General features: G+C 47.7%; 2 protein-coding genes across 2 annotated transcripts in view; both read left to right on the top strand.

The window, feature by feature from the left end:
• The window catches only part of LOC144696975 (uncharacterized), a 404,367-nt gene that overhangs the window by 42,345 nt on the left and 346,966 nt on the right, over window positions 1-15,056 (top strand). The window lies entirely within an intron of this gene.
• LOC144697284 (uncharacterized) overlaps window positions 1-15,056 on the top strand; it is a 555,771-nt gene that overhangs the window by 400,927 nt on the left and 139,788 nt on the right. The window lies entirely within an intron of this gene.

The raw sequence follows: 15,056 nt of genomic DNA, 5'->3' as shown, positions 1-15,056 counted from the left end.
AATTACCAGCAATGTGTAAAATTGCCCAGGTATGTCCTGTCCACAAAAAGCAGGACAAATCCAACCCAGCCAATTACCGACCCGTCAGTCTGCCCTTGATCATCTGCAAAGTGATGGAAGGGGTCATCGACAGTGCTATCAAGCAGCACTGACTAAGTAATAACCTGCTCACTGACACTCAGTTGGGTTCCACCAGGGCCACCCAGATCCTGACCTCATTGCAGCCTTGGCCCAGACATGGGCAAAAGAGCTGAACTCAAGTTATGAGGGCCTCAAGGATGTTATGCAGCGACCACCCTGATAGTCTTGTGGTCAAAACTGTTTTCTGCATAAGCTTTTTTACAAGGGATTGGTGGGTATGGTAGGGTCCAACAGCTTAGAACCTTCCACAGCAACGTGGCCAGATTCATCCTTGGTAACAACGAGGGCGGGGAGAACAGGCATGACAGGTAAATAAACTAGATTGGAGGGTATGCGAGACTACAATGAATTGTCATTACTCTTACCACATGAAAGTGGATGAGGCTTCGTTGATTCCAAAGGGGTAAAATACCTTACCACACCCACATGTTTTCACGAACTGCATTACCAGAATAGACATATTCACTGTAACGACCTATCGATCCATCTACAGTGAAACTAATGTTAGGAATCCATATCTCCAAGAACTATACGCTTTTGAAAAGGTGGAGAGCATTGAATTATTTGGACACTCTCCTGAATGTTTTTCAAAGGTTAGAAGTTCACTTTGGTCTGTGAGCAAGCTACTTTTTCCAAGAAATCACACGACTTCAGCTTAATGACCAGCAAGACACCTGGGGAAATAAAAGCTATTTTGTTTACTTGAGCTAAAATGTTTTTAAAAACTGCTGTTGCCAGGCTTTGGGATCCTGCTGATTGGCTGAAAAATACCTAACCTGGTAGAATTTCTGGCTGAGCATGTTTTTTTCAACTCAATGTGTGTTTTATGAGCAAACTGTGAAGGAAGATTGCTCCTCTCTCTCACTCTCTCTCGATCTGTCTCTCCCTGTATTGCCTGTGGTTCACCTTCAGCCAGAAAATTCTCATCTCAGAATAATTTGTTTATATTTTGAAATCCTATGAAGCAACAGGCGAGAGTTAATAAAGACAGTGCTTCACCTAAGGTCCTTTGGTAAGGATCTCTAGACAACTACTATGGCCAGTGCTCCATCTACGCCAATCTCTGCAGAGGCCTTATTTGTCTTGTCCTTTGTTTTGCTTTGAGTGCATGTGCGCGCGCACGCATGTGTTTGTGTGTGTGTGTGTGTCTGTTGGAATTTTAAAAGCGGTAAATCATTACACTTCTAGATTACAAATTGTATGTTATCCAGTTTTGCTATTTATTTTAACTTAAAGAGAGATCTTGTTTCATAATAACTCAATCATTCTGAGTTTATTGAAAGAAGTGTGGTTAAAGTCTCTTTTATTCTGGGTCCAGCAGAAGCGAAGATAAACAATTGGCCGTTTTGGTGAGTGAACGAAATATTGACACTTATGGTGCGACCTGTGGAGCACTGGGGCTAGATAAACTACACACTCCTCCCATCCTGGTCATAACACTGCAGAACCGATCACTCCAGAGGTTTACCCAATTCTGCAGGGTATTTCTTTTGTAAATTTTACAGAATCACATCAGTTGAATAAATTCAGGCTTTACCCTCTATTCATTTTTAAAAATTCAGCCTCGAACTTAAATTTTATTTAGTTTCAAACTTAGAAGAGAAAAACCCTTGTGTAACATTAACATTGTACTCAAGCACATGCCTGTATCAGCAATCTTTAGTAATTCCTCATTAATTCATTTATTAAAATAAAACGTCTATTAAACTTCACCAGTGAAGTTTCAGGGTCCACCTGTTTGGGTTAAAGCTTTAAAAAGATCTTTATTTGTTGTTTGTAAGCAATTAGTTTATTATTGGATTCAGATGTATCAATCAATACATCTTAAAACCTTAATCTACTCAAATATCATTACAAACCCCACGGCAGCCTCAGACAGACACCCAGAGAAGGCACAATGAAAACCACCTTCATACAAGGACTCTCATTGAACATGACATTAGCTCAAGATGTGGTTCAGATGCCTCAACCACTCAGGGGGCTCTCTACAGTCCGTACCTGCCAGGGAATCCCGTATGATTGTAGCTTGCCTCACGGTCCACACCTTGGCGCTGTGAAGGGTCTGTCACTGGAACCGGAGGAGGTCCGGGGAAGCGGGGGCTATACTCAAATGAGGAAAAGGAGGTCAAGGGGGAGGAGGAGGAAGAGGTGGAGGATGAAGAAGTGGATAGTGAGGGCGAAGGCCCACTGGAGGGACGCTGGAGACACAGTGCACGATGTGGCCGCCGAGAGGTACAGGAGTCCATGCAGGACTTCATCGTGGCCAGAGACCTGTTCATCCAGCATCGCTTCACGTGATGTCCACCTTGGAAGAGTGTGAACCAAGAGCTGGAAGGGAGAGGAAGGAGTTTGAAACACCGAGGACCCGGCATTGTATCCATCATGTATCTGGGGACATGTCAGACATGAGGAAGGTTTACTGGGTGGTGCACGCAGGCTGCTGGTGAGAAAATTAGGACCTCTGACCACACAGTGACTTCAACATCTTGTAAATATTGTGGAAATGGTTTGAATTATTTCACATGAGGGTTTGGATTTGACCAGATAAATGGTAATTTCTTTTCTGTGCAAAACGCAACGTATCTAAACCCCACTGTGAGCCAATCAGTGCTCGAGCCGCCGTGGTGTCCTGCGCTCACGGATATTCCTATGTAGTGCTCCCCCTGCTACCTCGGAGGAGGCGGAGACAGGCTGCTTGCCTCTCCGGCTCTGTGGCTGTGAGGATCTTGATGCTCAGCCTCGTTGCACAGGAACCCGTTGGGACCTTCCTAGTGGCTGCACTACCTGCATCTCTGCCGCAGCAGCCACCGGGTATCAGATGGCGCTTCGAGCTGAGGGGGCCGAGCAGTTGCGTGTAGTTCTGGAATCCACATTAATAGAGGGATGTGATTGCACTGGAAAGAGTGCAGAGGAGATTTATCAGAATGTTGCCTGGGCTGGAGAGTTTTAGTTGTAAGGAGAGTTTGGATAGGCTGGGGTTATTTTCCCTGGAGCAGAGGAGATTGAGGGGGATATGATTGAGGTGTATAAAATTATAAGGGGCATAGAAAGGGTAGACAGAAAGGAACTTTTCCCCTTTGTGTTTGTTTGTGTGTGTGGGCCCTAATGACTGCATGAGGGCCAAATGTTCTGATCAATTACCAGGGGGCATAGATTTAAAGTAAGGGGCGGGAGGTTTAGAGGGGACGTGAGGAAGATTTTTTTCTCTCAGACGGTGGTGGGAATCTGGAACTGACTGCCTGAAAGGGCGGTAGAGGCAGAAAACCCCCATAACATTCAATAAGTATTTGGATGTGCACTTGCGATGCCATGGCATTCAAGGCTATGGGCCTAGTGCTGGAAAATTGGATAAGAATAGTTAGGTACTTGTTTGACTGGTGCAGACTCGATGGGCCGAAGGACCTTTCTCTGTGCTGTAGACCTAATGACTCTATGGATCACAGGAGAGTGAGAGTCCCTCAAAATCCGTGGATCCTTCACCCACCTGTTCAGGTTGCTCAGCCCTTGGGGTGGTGCCCCAATGGCCGAATGTGGTGGGGCGCTGGGGCACAGCTGCCACCCCCTCGAGAGACTGATCTTCCACTTGTGAGATAGTCCTGTTCAGGGTCCTTCGCCCCTCTCCCACTGCTGCAATTGACCAAGTACCGCAGCGCAGGAGACCCTTCACCTGCTCATGGGCTCACCATGAGGCTGGCCACTCTCTCCTGGCTGCTCATCATGTGCTGCCCAACCAGAGACATGGTCAAGGTCATGGTCACCATGGACTCATCCATTCAGAGTGCCTGAGCTCTCGATGCCTCAGGGAACTAAGTCCGATGGCCACTTATCTCCAACTGTAGGTCCAAACACTGAATCCCAAACTGAGACTCCAGAGTCTCACCATCCTGTGGAGTGTCCCTGTGACTGCCCTCCCACCTCCAGGGGCAACTGTGCTCAGAAACCTCTGCCTCTGACACCCCCTCCTGCACACTGGTGCTGTGCTCATCAACCAGCGCTCCCTACTCTATGTCCACACTTGTACCGGCTGGAGTGTGGGTCTCTGGCCTGGTGTCTGCTGAGTGAGATGTTGGTGAGGGTACATCCTCGGACACGTCTACGTCCTCCTCATGTCTGAGCCCTGACTCGTCTCCAGGGAGAGAGATCACAGCGCTGGGACCTGTGAGAGAAACACAAGGCAGTCATACTCATAGAGTCATAGAGTTATACAGCACAATACAGGCCCTCTGCCCATCGTGTCTGTGCCAGCCATCAAGCACCTATCTATTCTAATCCCATTTTCCAGCACTTGGCCCATAGCCCTGCATGCTATAGCGTTTCAAGCGCTCATCTAAATACTTCTTAAATGTTGTGAGGGTTCCTTCATCTACTGCCCCCTGGTCATGAGATGAGGTCATGCAGAGCACCCCCTTTCTTTGTGACCTTCTTCCAAAGCTATCCCGGTACTCAGTTGCTGCCACTTGGAGTTACCTGTTACCATTAATGCCCAAGTTCTCACCGACATGCTCTGTGGACGGTATTCTGGCAATGTCCACTTCCCTCTCCTCCACAGGTTGAATAGCATGGAGATGTGTGGTCCCTCCCTTGGCCCTCAGTAGCTCGCGGGCATTGTGAGCCCTCTTCTCCTGCAAGGACAAGAGGGAAAGGGTGATGTGCTGGCTCATCGAGTCACGGTGATTGGAAATCCTTCCAAGAACTCCACAGTTATTTCTCCTCATTTCCATCCTTGACCATTGACATTGTTGCTTCACCGTGGCCATGGGCCCATGATCCTGTAGACGTGCTGAGCATCATGCACCCTGTGTCCACCCGAGGCCTGACATGCTACATACAGTAATACTGGGCTACATGCATGGCAGGGACATCTCACTCACGTTGGCGGCGAGCAGAAAGTCAGTGAAGTACTTTCGACACTGTATCCAGGTCCTCTGTTGGTCGCCAGCAGAGATGACGACATCCACTCTTCTCACCCAAACTCCGGTGGGGGGGCGGAACTGGATCCTTCAGGGAACATGATGTCCCCGTGTGTGCATTGTCTCTGTCAGGAGGATGCCCCGGTCGTGCTCCATGAAGCGGGGGCACTGCTGCCTCCTCAGTCTGCCATCCTGGGATAAGGGTGTTGGAGGTACCTGGGGCAAAACGTGTGATACTCTTGGTGTTTCCCATGATTAACCTCATGGGATGTAATGCTCATGAGGGGGAGGTGCTGCTCTGTGTGTGCCACATGAGGAAAGGCTTTGCACGGCACTCAGCATTGCCTGACAAGTGAGAGAGCGACAAGGCATGTCCCAGTCACCAATGCAGTTAGTGCCCGAGGTCCTCCAGGAGCTTTCCTGACTTGGTTTGTGGTCCTTCTGAGGCTTGAACATGGCCACGCTCATTGTGCTGCCTCGCCTTGAGGGGAATGGATTTAGGTGGGGCTTGTGGGTGTCAGAGGGGCTGTGTTGTGAGTGAGGAGAGCAGAGGTTGAAATGTTCTTGTAACCGCTAGCAGGGCTGTGTGGGCTGAAACATCATGATTTTTTATTTAAGTGAGTGACTTTTAGGGATGAGCAGTGAATGGTTGCTCCAGCAGTGAACACAGAGCTGAGAGTAGATTGACAGCAGTGGAGTTGGACAGTGGGCACAGCAATGACTGATGAGGACATTAAGGGAAATGTTCTTCATGGGCCAGCTCTCACAGGACAACAATGTTTCAGTCATCGGTGACTTGAACAGGAAGGACTCACAGCGCTAACATCAGAATTCTCCCCCCGTGATCTCTCAGGGCCGTATTCAGACAGAACATGTTCAATGGCTCCATTAACTGTCCTTTAATTGGGCAAAAAGCAGGAAGATCCCAACCCCACAGCTGAGCCCTTCTGGGTTCAAACCCGAGCCCACACCCAATCGCTAATCGGGAAACCCACCCTTATCCCGTTCGTGCCTCTCCGAGATGCAAAGATGGCAGGAATCAGGTGAGGAGGAAGTTGCGGTTTTCCAAAGTCGGTAAATTGATCTGACTTGTGGTTTACGAGACCGGCACAGAAACCTGGCTCCCCATCTGTCTCCGTTCCTGATTTAAAATGATTTCTCTTCGCTTTACATTTCCTTTCAATCTCTTTCCTACCAAAATGCATCACTTCACACTTCTCAGTGTTAAAGTGCATCTTTCAGGTGTCTGTCCATTTCACCAGTCAGTTTTCATCCTCCTCAAGTCTGTTCCTATCCTTCTCACTGTTTATTAATATTTCTGAGTTTCCTACCAGCTGAAGCATTTGAAATTACCTGTTGTGTGCCTAAGCCCACGGCATGAACACATATCAAAGGAGCAGTGTGTCCAACACTGACCTTGGAGAACCCCCCTGGACACTTCCTCGTAATCTGAAGAACAGTCATTCTCCACTGCTCTCTGCTTTCTGTCGCGAAGCCCATTTCCAAGCCAAGCAGTCATTGCTCCTTCCATCCCATGTATTTCAATTTTGGCACCAAGTCTTTTATGTGGCACTTTATCAAACACCTTTTGAAAGGATAGGGACATTGGGAAAGTCCGGACAGGAGCAAGTACAGAATCATCGTGTAGAACAAACCAAAGGATTTCATTCGGCCCATCTAGCTCGCACTCTTGAACAAACAAATTAGCCCCACTCTTTGGCTCTTTCCTCTGATCCCTGTACTTTCCTCCTTCACAAATTTCCCAATTTCCATTTGAAAAGGTATTACGGAATTTGCATCTGCCATTCTATCGGACAGTGCACTCCAAATCCAAACCACTCACTGAGTGAAAAAGCTTTTCCTCGGGTAACCTCCGCTTCTTTAACCAATCACCTTAAACCTGTGCCCTCTGGTTATCGACCTCTCAGACACTGGAAACAGTTTCTCTCTATTTCACTTATCTAAACCCTTCATAATGTTAAACACCCCTATCAAATCTCCTCTTAATCTTCTGTGCTCGATGGAGAACAAGCCCAGATTATCCAGTCTATCCACGTAACTGTATAATCCCTCCTCCTTGGCACAATTCCAGTAAATCTCTTCGGCCCCCTCTCCAAAGTCTTCACATCCTTCCTAAATTGTGCAGCCCAGTATTGGATATAATGCTTCAAGCATGATCAAACTAGACTTTTATACAGGTTCACTATAATTTCCTGTCTTTTGTGCTCTGTGTCTCTATTTATAAAGCCCTGGATCCCAAGGGCTTCATTAACCGATTTGTTAGCCTGTTCTGTCTCCTCCAGTGTTTTGTATACAAATATCCCAGGTCTCTCTGCTCTTGCACCCTCTATAAATTCGGACCATTTAGCTTGTGTTGTATCTCCATGTTCACCCACCTCCCCCGACCCAACACCCACCCCCGCCAAAATCTAATCCCTCACACATCTCTCATTCCAATTAAATGTTGGGGAGGCTGAAGCCATTATTTTCAGTCCTCGCACCAAATTCTGTTACCCAGCTCGCAGCTCCATCATTCTTCCTGGTAACTGTCTCAGCCTGAACCAGACTGTTCACAAACTTGGTATCATATATTCACACCTTCAATAAACCGCCTATTTCTACCTCAATAACATTACCCGACTTCACCCCCGCCTCAGCCCATCCACTCCTGGCATCCTCGTCAATGCCTTTGTTACATCGAGACTTGACTATTTCCAACACATCTCTGGCTGCTCTCCTACATTTCACCCTCTAGAAACTGCAGTCTGCAACCTGTGTCCTAAGGCGCAACAAGTCCCATTTCCCAGTCCCCCTTGTATCCGCTGACATTCACTCGCTCCCAGTCAAGCAACGTCCATCCTCCGACAAGAGGGGCTATTTCTTCCTTCCTGTGCCTCTCCTGGGACAGTGTACACACCTCGAGAGTCAGCGTTTGTGTATCTGGGTGTGGGTCTGGGGGAAATATCAACCCAGCTTCACCCTGTAAGTCCCAGCTCCCGCCATCATTCCAGACTCCCCCTCCTGTCACCCCTGTCATGGTCAAGTCATATTCCCGTGGACCTTGTTGGGAGGGTGGAGGTGCATGGAGAGACTCGGAGGCTGTTCATAACGGGAATGTCAATGTGTGGACAATGGAAATCCGCCACTGTGGTCACAGGACAGGGAGACAGTTTAAGATGAAAAAACACTTCATAACAAACATTATATAACTGACTTTCTGAAACATTCGATACTGGAAGATTTTTCTCTGAATGTCCAGAAGGCAGTCGGACAATCAAAGAAAAGAAGATCCTGAGGGAAGAGATCCCAACCCATGAAAAAGAAAACCTTGTTTGGAAGTCACCTCGGGCAGTAAAAGGGGCGAAGACATTTTACCTGCTATTACATTTCTTCATCACAGAGGCTCAACCACAGTTTGGACCAAAGGCCAGAAATTTCCAACCTACATGTGTCTTCAAGAAACTAGGAGAGAATCCTTCAGGCCTGCAACATTTTCAATCACCATCTTATGGACTGTAAAAGAGTGACCTGTTTCTGTTCTACACTTCTAATAATCTAATTGCACATTAATTTTCCAGAAATCATCTTTTCTTATTTTTGTGTCTGTGTTTTTGAGCAGTGAGTGTTTGTTTTGCTTTGCATTTTGTGTCTGAAAGGGAATATATTCAGATAGGGGTTGCGAATGTCGGGGGGTCTGAGTTGCAAGTGAGGATTAACACATTTGAACATCTCAGTAACTCCTCAATCAAATTGGTAACTTTGCTCCCAGCCTGATGTATAATTTCATTGTTTCTTTTGCCTTTCCTCACAGTTAACTTAGTGGCGACTCTTAGTGATACATAATGTTATCCTATCTCGCCAAAACTGTGGCCCCTCCAAATGTGTCACTCGCTACTTGGTGGCCATGGCAGTGGTGGATCTACTGGTCATTACCCTCGACCTGATACTGAGGCACATTCCAATTGTTTATCGGGAACATTTTATTTTCCTGTGGTACATCCCCGTGTGCAATATCCACGCTGTCCTGCTTTATGCAGCCACTGACTGTTCTGTCTGGTTCACCGTCACTTGCACCTTTGATCGATTTGTGGCCATTTGTTGCCAGAAGCTGAAAAGTAAATATTGCAGCGAGAAAACGGCGGCTGTGGTTCTGGGAGCAGTGACTGTGCTGAGCTGTTTAAAGAACATTTTCTGGTATTTTATGTTAACCTCTCGTTATTGGCTGGGGAACATTCCCTGGTTTTGTGAGGTCACAATGAGGATTCAGGTCTCTCCATTCTGGGTAACAATCGAGTTCCTCCACATCATTCTAACCCCATGTGTCCCATTTGTCCTGATTCTGCTGCTCAATGTTTTCACCGTCAGACACATTGAGGTGACCAGCAGAGCCCGCAGGAGACTCCGAGCTCACAGCAGTGGAGAGAGTCCCAAAGACCCAGAGATGGAGGGTCGAAGGAAATCTATCATTTTACTGTTTGTTATCTCAGCCAATTTCATCCTGTTATGGTCAACGTTCGTGTTTTATTCTATATGGGTCCGGATGTAGTGGTTTGGGTATAAGTCTGTATATCTAAATGATTTTGTCCTGGAATTTGCCTTCATGCTGCAGCTCCTGAGTTGCTGACCAAACACTGTTATTTACGCGGTGACCCAGACTAAGTTCAGACAGCAGTTGAAAAATGTGCTGAAATATCCCTTTACTCCAATTCTTCAAATGATTCAATGATGCGCAGAACTGAATCACTCAGAGTTTCCAGAATTTTCACATTGTATTTCAAATTTCTAGTGGCAGGAGGGGCCTGTCACTGGGGGAACTGATTGGACATAAAACCCACTCCCAGATATCTCTCCCCGCCCATTCGATGGTTCACCTGTCCATCAGCCCTCTCACTCGCACCTAGTGATCACTGAGCGTGCCCCTGACCTCACTCAGTTCCCATTGGCCAGAATACCTGTTCATTATCCTGCTCCCTCATACTGATTGGACAGAGACACACCTTGTTGCACGCCCTTTGGATGATTATTGATTGTCAGTTAAAAAGCTTTAATCTTTAACCTTGTACTCGTTCACTGGACTGGTAATCCAGAGACCCAATGCTCTGGGGACCCGGGTTCGAATCCTGCCATGGCAGTTCGTGGAATTTGAATTCAATAAAAATCTGGAGTTAAAAGTCTTGAAACCATCATTGATTGTCATAAAAACCCATCTGGTTCACTGATGTCCTTTAAGGAAGGAAATCTGCTGTCCTTGCCTGGTCTGGCCTACATGTGACTCCGGGCCCTCAGCAATGTGGTTGACTCTTAAATGTCCTTTGAAATGGCCTAGCAAGCCATTCAGTTGTATCAAACGACTACAAGGCCAATAAAAAGGAACGAAGCAGTACAGGCCACCCGGAATCGACATGGGCACCAGAAACAACAAGGGGAAACCCAACCCTGTCGACATTGCAAAGCACTTCCTTCCAACATCTGGGGGCTAGTGCCAAAATTGGGATAGCTGTCTCACAGACTAGTCAAGCAACAGCCTGACATATTCATCCTCACGGAATCATACCTTACAGATAATGCCCCAGACACCACCATCACCATCCCTGGGTATGTCCTGCCTCACCGGCAGGACAGGCCCAGCAGAGGTGGTGACACAGTGGTATACAGTCGGGAGGGAGTTGCCCTAATAATCCTCAACATCAGCTCCGCACCATGTGAAGTCTCATGGCATCAGGTCAAACTTGGTCAAGGAAACCTCCTGCTGATTACCACGTACCACCCTCCCTCAGCTGATGAATCAGTGCTCGTCCATATTGAACATCACTTGGAGGAAGCACTGAGGGAGGAAAGGGCGCAGAATGTACTCTGGGTGGGGGCTTCAATGTCCATCACCAATAATGACTCGGTAGCATCACCACAAACTGAGCTGGCCGAGTCCAAAAGGTCATAGATATTAGACTGTGTCTGCGGCATGTGGTGAGGGGACCAACAAGAGGGAAAAACATGCTTGATCTAATCCTCAACAACCTCCCTGCTACAGATGAATCTGTCCATGACATTATCGGTAGGAGTGACCACCATACAGACCATGTGGAGACGAAGCCCCGGCTTCACATTGAGGATACCCTCCATCATGTTGTGTGGCACTACCACCGTGCTTAATGGCATAGATTTCGAGCAGATCTAGCAACTCAATACTGCGCATCCATGAGGCATTGTGGGCCATCAGCAGCAGCAGAATTGTACTCGAACACAATCTGTAACCTCATGGCCCGGCATATCCCCCATTCTGCCATTACCTTCAACCTAGGGGATTAACCCTGTTTCAATGAAGGGTGCAGGAGGGCATGCCAGGATCAGCACCAGGCATACCTAAAAATAAGATGTCAACCTGGTGAAGCTAGAACACAGGACTAATTGCGTGCCAAACAGCATAAGCAGCAAGTGATAGACAGAGATAAACAATCCCACAACCAATGGATCAGTTCTGAGCTCTGCAGTCCTGCCACATCCAATCATGAATGGTGGTGCACAATTAAACAGTTGACTGGAGAAGGAGGCTCCACAAATATCCCTATCCTCAATGATGGAGGGTCCCAGCGCATCAGTGCAAAAGATAAGGCTGAAGGGATTCGTAAGGATCTTCATCCAGAAGTGCTGAGTGGATGATCCATCTCAGCCTTCTCCAGGGGTCCCCAGCATCACAGATGCCAGTCTTCAGCCAATTCGATTCACTGCACCTGATATCAGGAAAGGGCTGAAGGCACTGCATACTGCAAAGGCTATGAGCCCTGACTTTATTCCGGCAATAGTACTGAAGACTTGTGCTCCCGAACTTGCTGCGCCCCTAGCCATGCTGTTCCAGTACAGCTACAAGACTGGCATCGATCCGGCTATGTGGAAAATTGCCCAGGTATTTCCTGTACACAAAAAGCAGGACAAATCCAACACGGCCAATTACTGCCCCATCAGTCTACTCTCGATCATCAGGGATTATCAACAGTGCTATCAAGCGGCAATAACCTGCTCACTGATGACCAGTTTGAGTTCCACCAGGGCCACTAAGCTCCTGACCTCATTACAGCCTTGGTTCAAACATGGACAAAGGAGCTGAACTCCCGATGTGAGGTGAGAGTGACTGCCCTTGACGCAGCATTTGACCAAGTGTGCCATCAAGGAGCCCTAGCAAAACCGGAGTCAGGTGGAATCAGGGGGAAAACTCTCCACTGGTTGGAGTCATACCTAGCATAAAGGAAGATGGTCGTGGTTGTTGGAGATCAATCATCTCAGTTACAGGACATCACTGCAGGAGTTCCTCAGGGTGGTGTCCTCAGCCTAACCATCTTCAGCTGCTTCATCAATGACCTTCCTTCAATCATAGGATCAGAAGTGGGGATGTTCGCTGATGATTGAACAATGTCCAGCACCATTCGCGACTCCTCAGATACTGAAGTAGTCCATGTCCAAATGCAGCAAGACCTGAACAATATCCAGGCTTGGGTTGACAAGTGGCAAGTAGCATCCATGCCACACAAGTGTCAGGCAATGACCATCTCCAACAAGAGAGAATCAACCATCGGTCCTTGATGTTCAATGGCATTACCACGACTGAACCCCGCACTATCAACATCCTGGGAGTTACCATTGACCAGAAACTAAACTAGACTAGCCATATAAATATGGCTACAAAAGCCGGTCAGAGGCTAGGAATCGTGTGACGAGTAACTCACCTCCTGACTCCCCAGAGCCTGTCCACCATCTACAAGGCACAAGTCAAGAGTGTGATAGAATACTCCGCCTGGATGAGTACAGCTCCCACAACACTCAAGAAGCTTGACACTGTCCAGGACAAAGCAGCCCGCTTGATTGGCACCACATCCACAAATATTCACTCCCTCCACCACCAACACACAGTAACAGCAGTGTGTACCATCTACAAGCTGCACTGCAGGAATTCCCGAAAGCTCCTTCGACAGTACCTTCCAAACCCACCACCACTACCATCTAGAAGGACAAGGGCAGCAGGTAGATGGGAATACCACCACCTGGCAAGTTCCCCTCCAAGCTACTCAGCATCCTGACATGGAGCTATATCGCTGTTCCTTCACAGCTGCTGGGTTAAAATCCTGGAACTCCCTCCCTATCAGCACGGTGGGTGTATGTACATCACATGGACTGCAGTGGTTCAAGAAGGCAGCTCACCACCACCTTCTCAAGGGCAACTAGGGATGGGCAATAAATGCTGGCCTAGCCAGTGGCATCCACATCCCATGAATGAATTTTTTAAAATTAGGTCAGATCATCAAAAGCTTGGACAAAGAGTTAGGTTTTACGGAGAGTATTAAAGGTGAAAATCAATATTGGCAGTTGGAGAGGGTTAGGGAGGAATTCCAGACCTTGGGAGCCAAGCAGTTGAAGACACGGCCGCCAATGGTGGAGCGATTAAAAGCAGGGATGCTCCAGCATGAGAGGAGCACAGGTATTTCAGAGGGTTGTGGAGATGGAGGAGATTACAGAGATGGGGAGGGGCGAGATCATGGAGGGATTTGAAAAGAATGGGCCCGATTTTAACTCATTCAAAATCACATTCGTTTTTACAGAGGTAAGATCGGGCCCAAGGAGGAAAGCTTGAGTGGGGGCCGATGTCGGTCAGTGAGCACAGAGGGTGATAGGTGAACGGGACTGAGTGTGAGTTGGGAGACGGGCAGCAGAGTTTCTCTATTGAAGAAAGCTGGTCCAGTTCTGTACATTTCCCATCACACTGCCTGTGCCTTGTTTCTGTATTTGATGGTCTCAGATTTTGGATTGAAGGAACCAAAACTGTATCAGAAGCACAGACAGAAGTAGAGAAATAACCCAGAAAGAAATATCGGAGGCAACAGGTAACAGAGGGAGCAGTTAACAAAATCTGTGAATAGCAGAAAAGGTGGATTGAGTCACTTTCAAATCTGGTTTAGAAAATCCTCTCAGATGCCATCTGGGGAGCTCACTGACCTGAGGAGCCACCGCTGGAAAAGAGGCAATTTACCAGACTTAAACTTCCCTGCGGTGAGAAAGGTGTTCTGTGTTTGAAATCCCATCACCGTGTTTTCTATCGAACCCCTGGACACTGTCAGAGGCCCTCAGCACCAGAATCGTGGGGCTTTGTAGAAACCTCACATTGTGAACTCTTCGGCTGCACCTATGTGGACGACGTGGGTGTGTTGAAGCTGTGGAGCGGGTGAGATGAGCTGTTATCATCTCTCCCTGCAGTGAATGGTGTGATGTTTTTTCAGATTGTGTAACTGGTTAAAGCTCTTTCTATAGCCAGTGCACTCGAACACTCTCACTCGGGTCTGTGTGTCTCGGTGCTTTTCTATTCACACTGACGTTTGAAATCTTTTCCCAGGGATGGAAAAGAGAAACATTCCTCCTCCTAGATTCAAAGACCAATGATATTCAAAGCCTGATGAATCAGATTAATCTGTCAGATCCTAACTTGCTAATTGTTTGGAGTTTCTTATCAATAACTCCTCTCTCTCCAAAGCTCTGCAAAAGGAGTTTACATAAGTTATCCAGGTAACTGCAGGATAGAAACTCATGAAACATTCTTCTCCCTATCAAACTATAAACCTCTGTCGATAATTCATTGTTTTGCTCTCCTCCTGCTTCCCCCTAATTCTCCTCCCACGAAGATGCTGACTCTCGGGTTCAATTCCACATTCACCTATTGCTCTCACCAATATGCCACCCAGGTGTCTAAATCTTTACACATGAACTTAAACTGTTTTGCTAAGGGGGCGTCACAATCATATCCAGTGCCTACCCACATGTACTTTGTGTCAGGGTGGGGTCACTGCACCCCCCACCCCCACTTTCCATCCCAGTCCCAGGGGTTTGGAGGCCGGGCTCCGGACGAGTAATGGCGGCCGCAGCTCCCACAATCTCCCGCGCTGGGGAAACCGCTCTATCCGCCGAGCGGGCGACCGGCCCGGGACTGCGCAGGTCCGAGAGAGAGAGAGAGAGAGAGAGAGCAAG

This window comes from Cetorhinus maximus, chromosome 23 (assembly GCF_964194155.1).
Source record: "Cetorhinus maximus chromosome 23, sCetMax3.hap1.1, whole genome shotgun sequence".
In the NCBI taxonomy this organism is placed as follows: domain Eukaryota; kingdom Metazoa; phylum Chordata; class Chondrichthyes; order Lamniformes; family Cetorhinidae; genus Cetorhinus; species Cetorhinus maximus.
The sequence above is the reverse complement of the archived record's forward strand: the minus strand, read 5'-3'. Positions and strand labels throughout refer to the sequence as shown.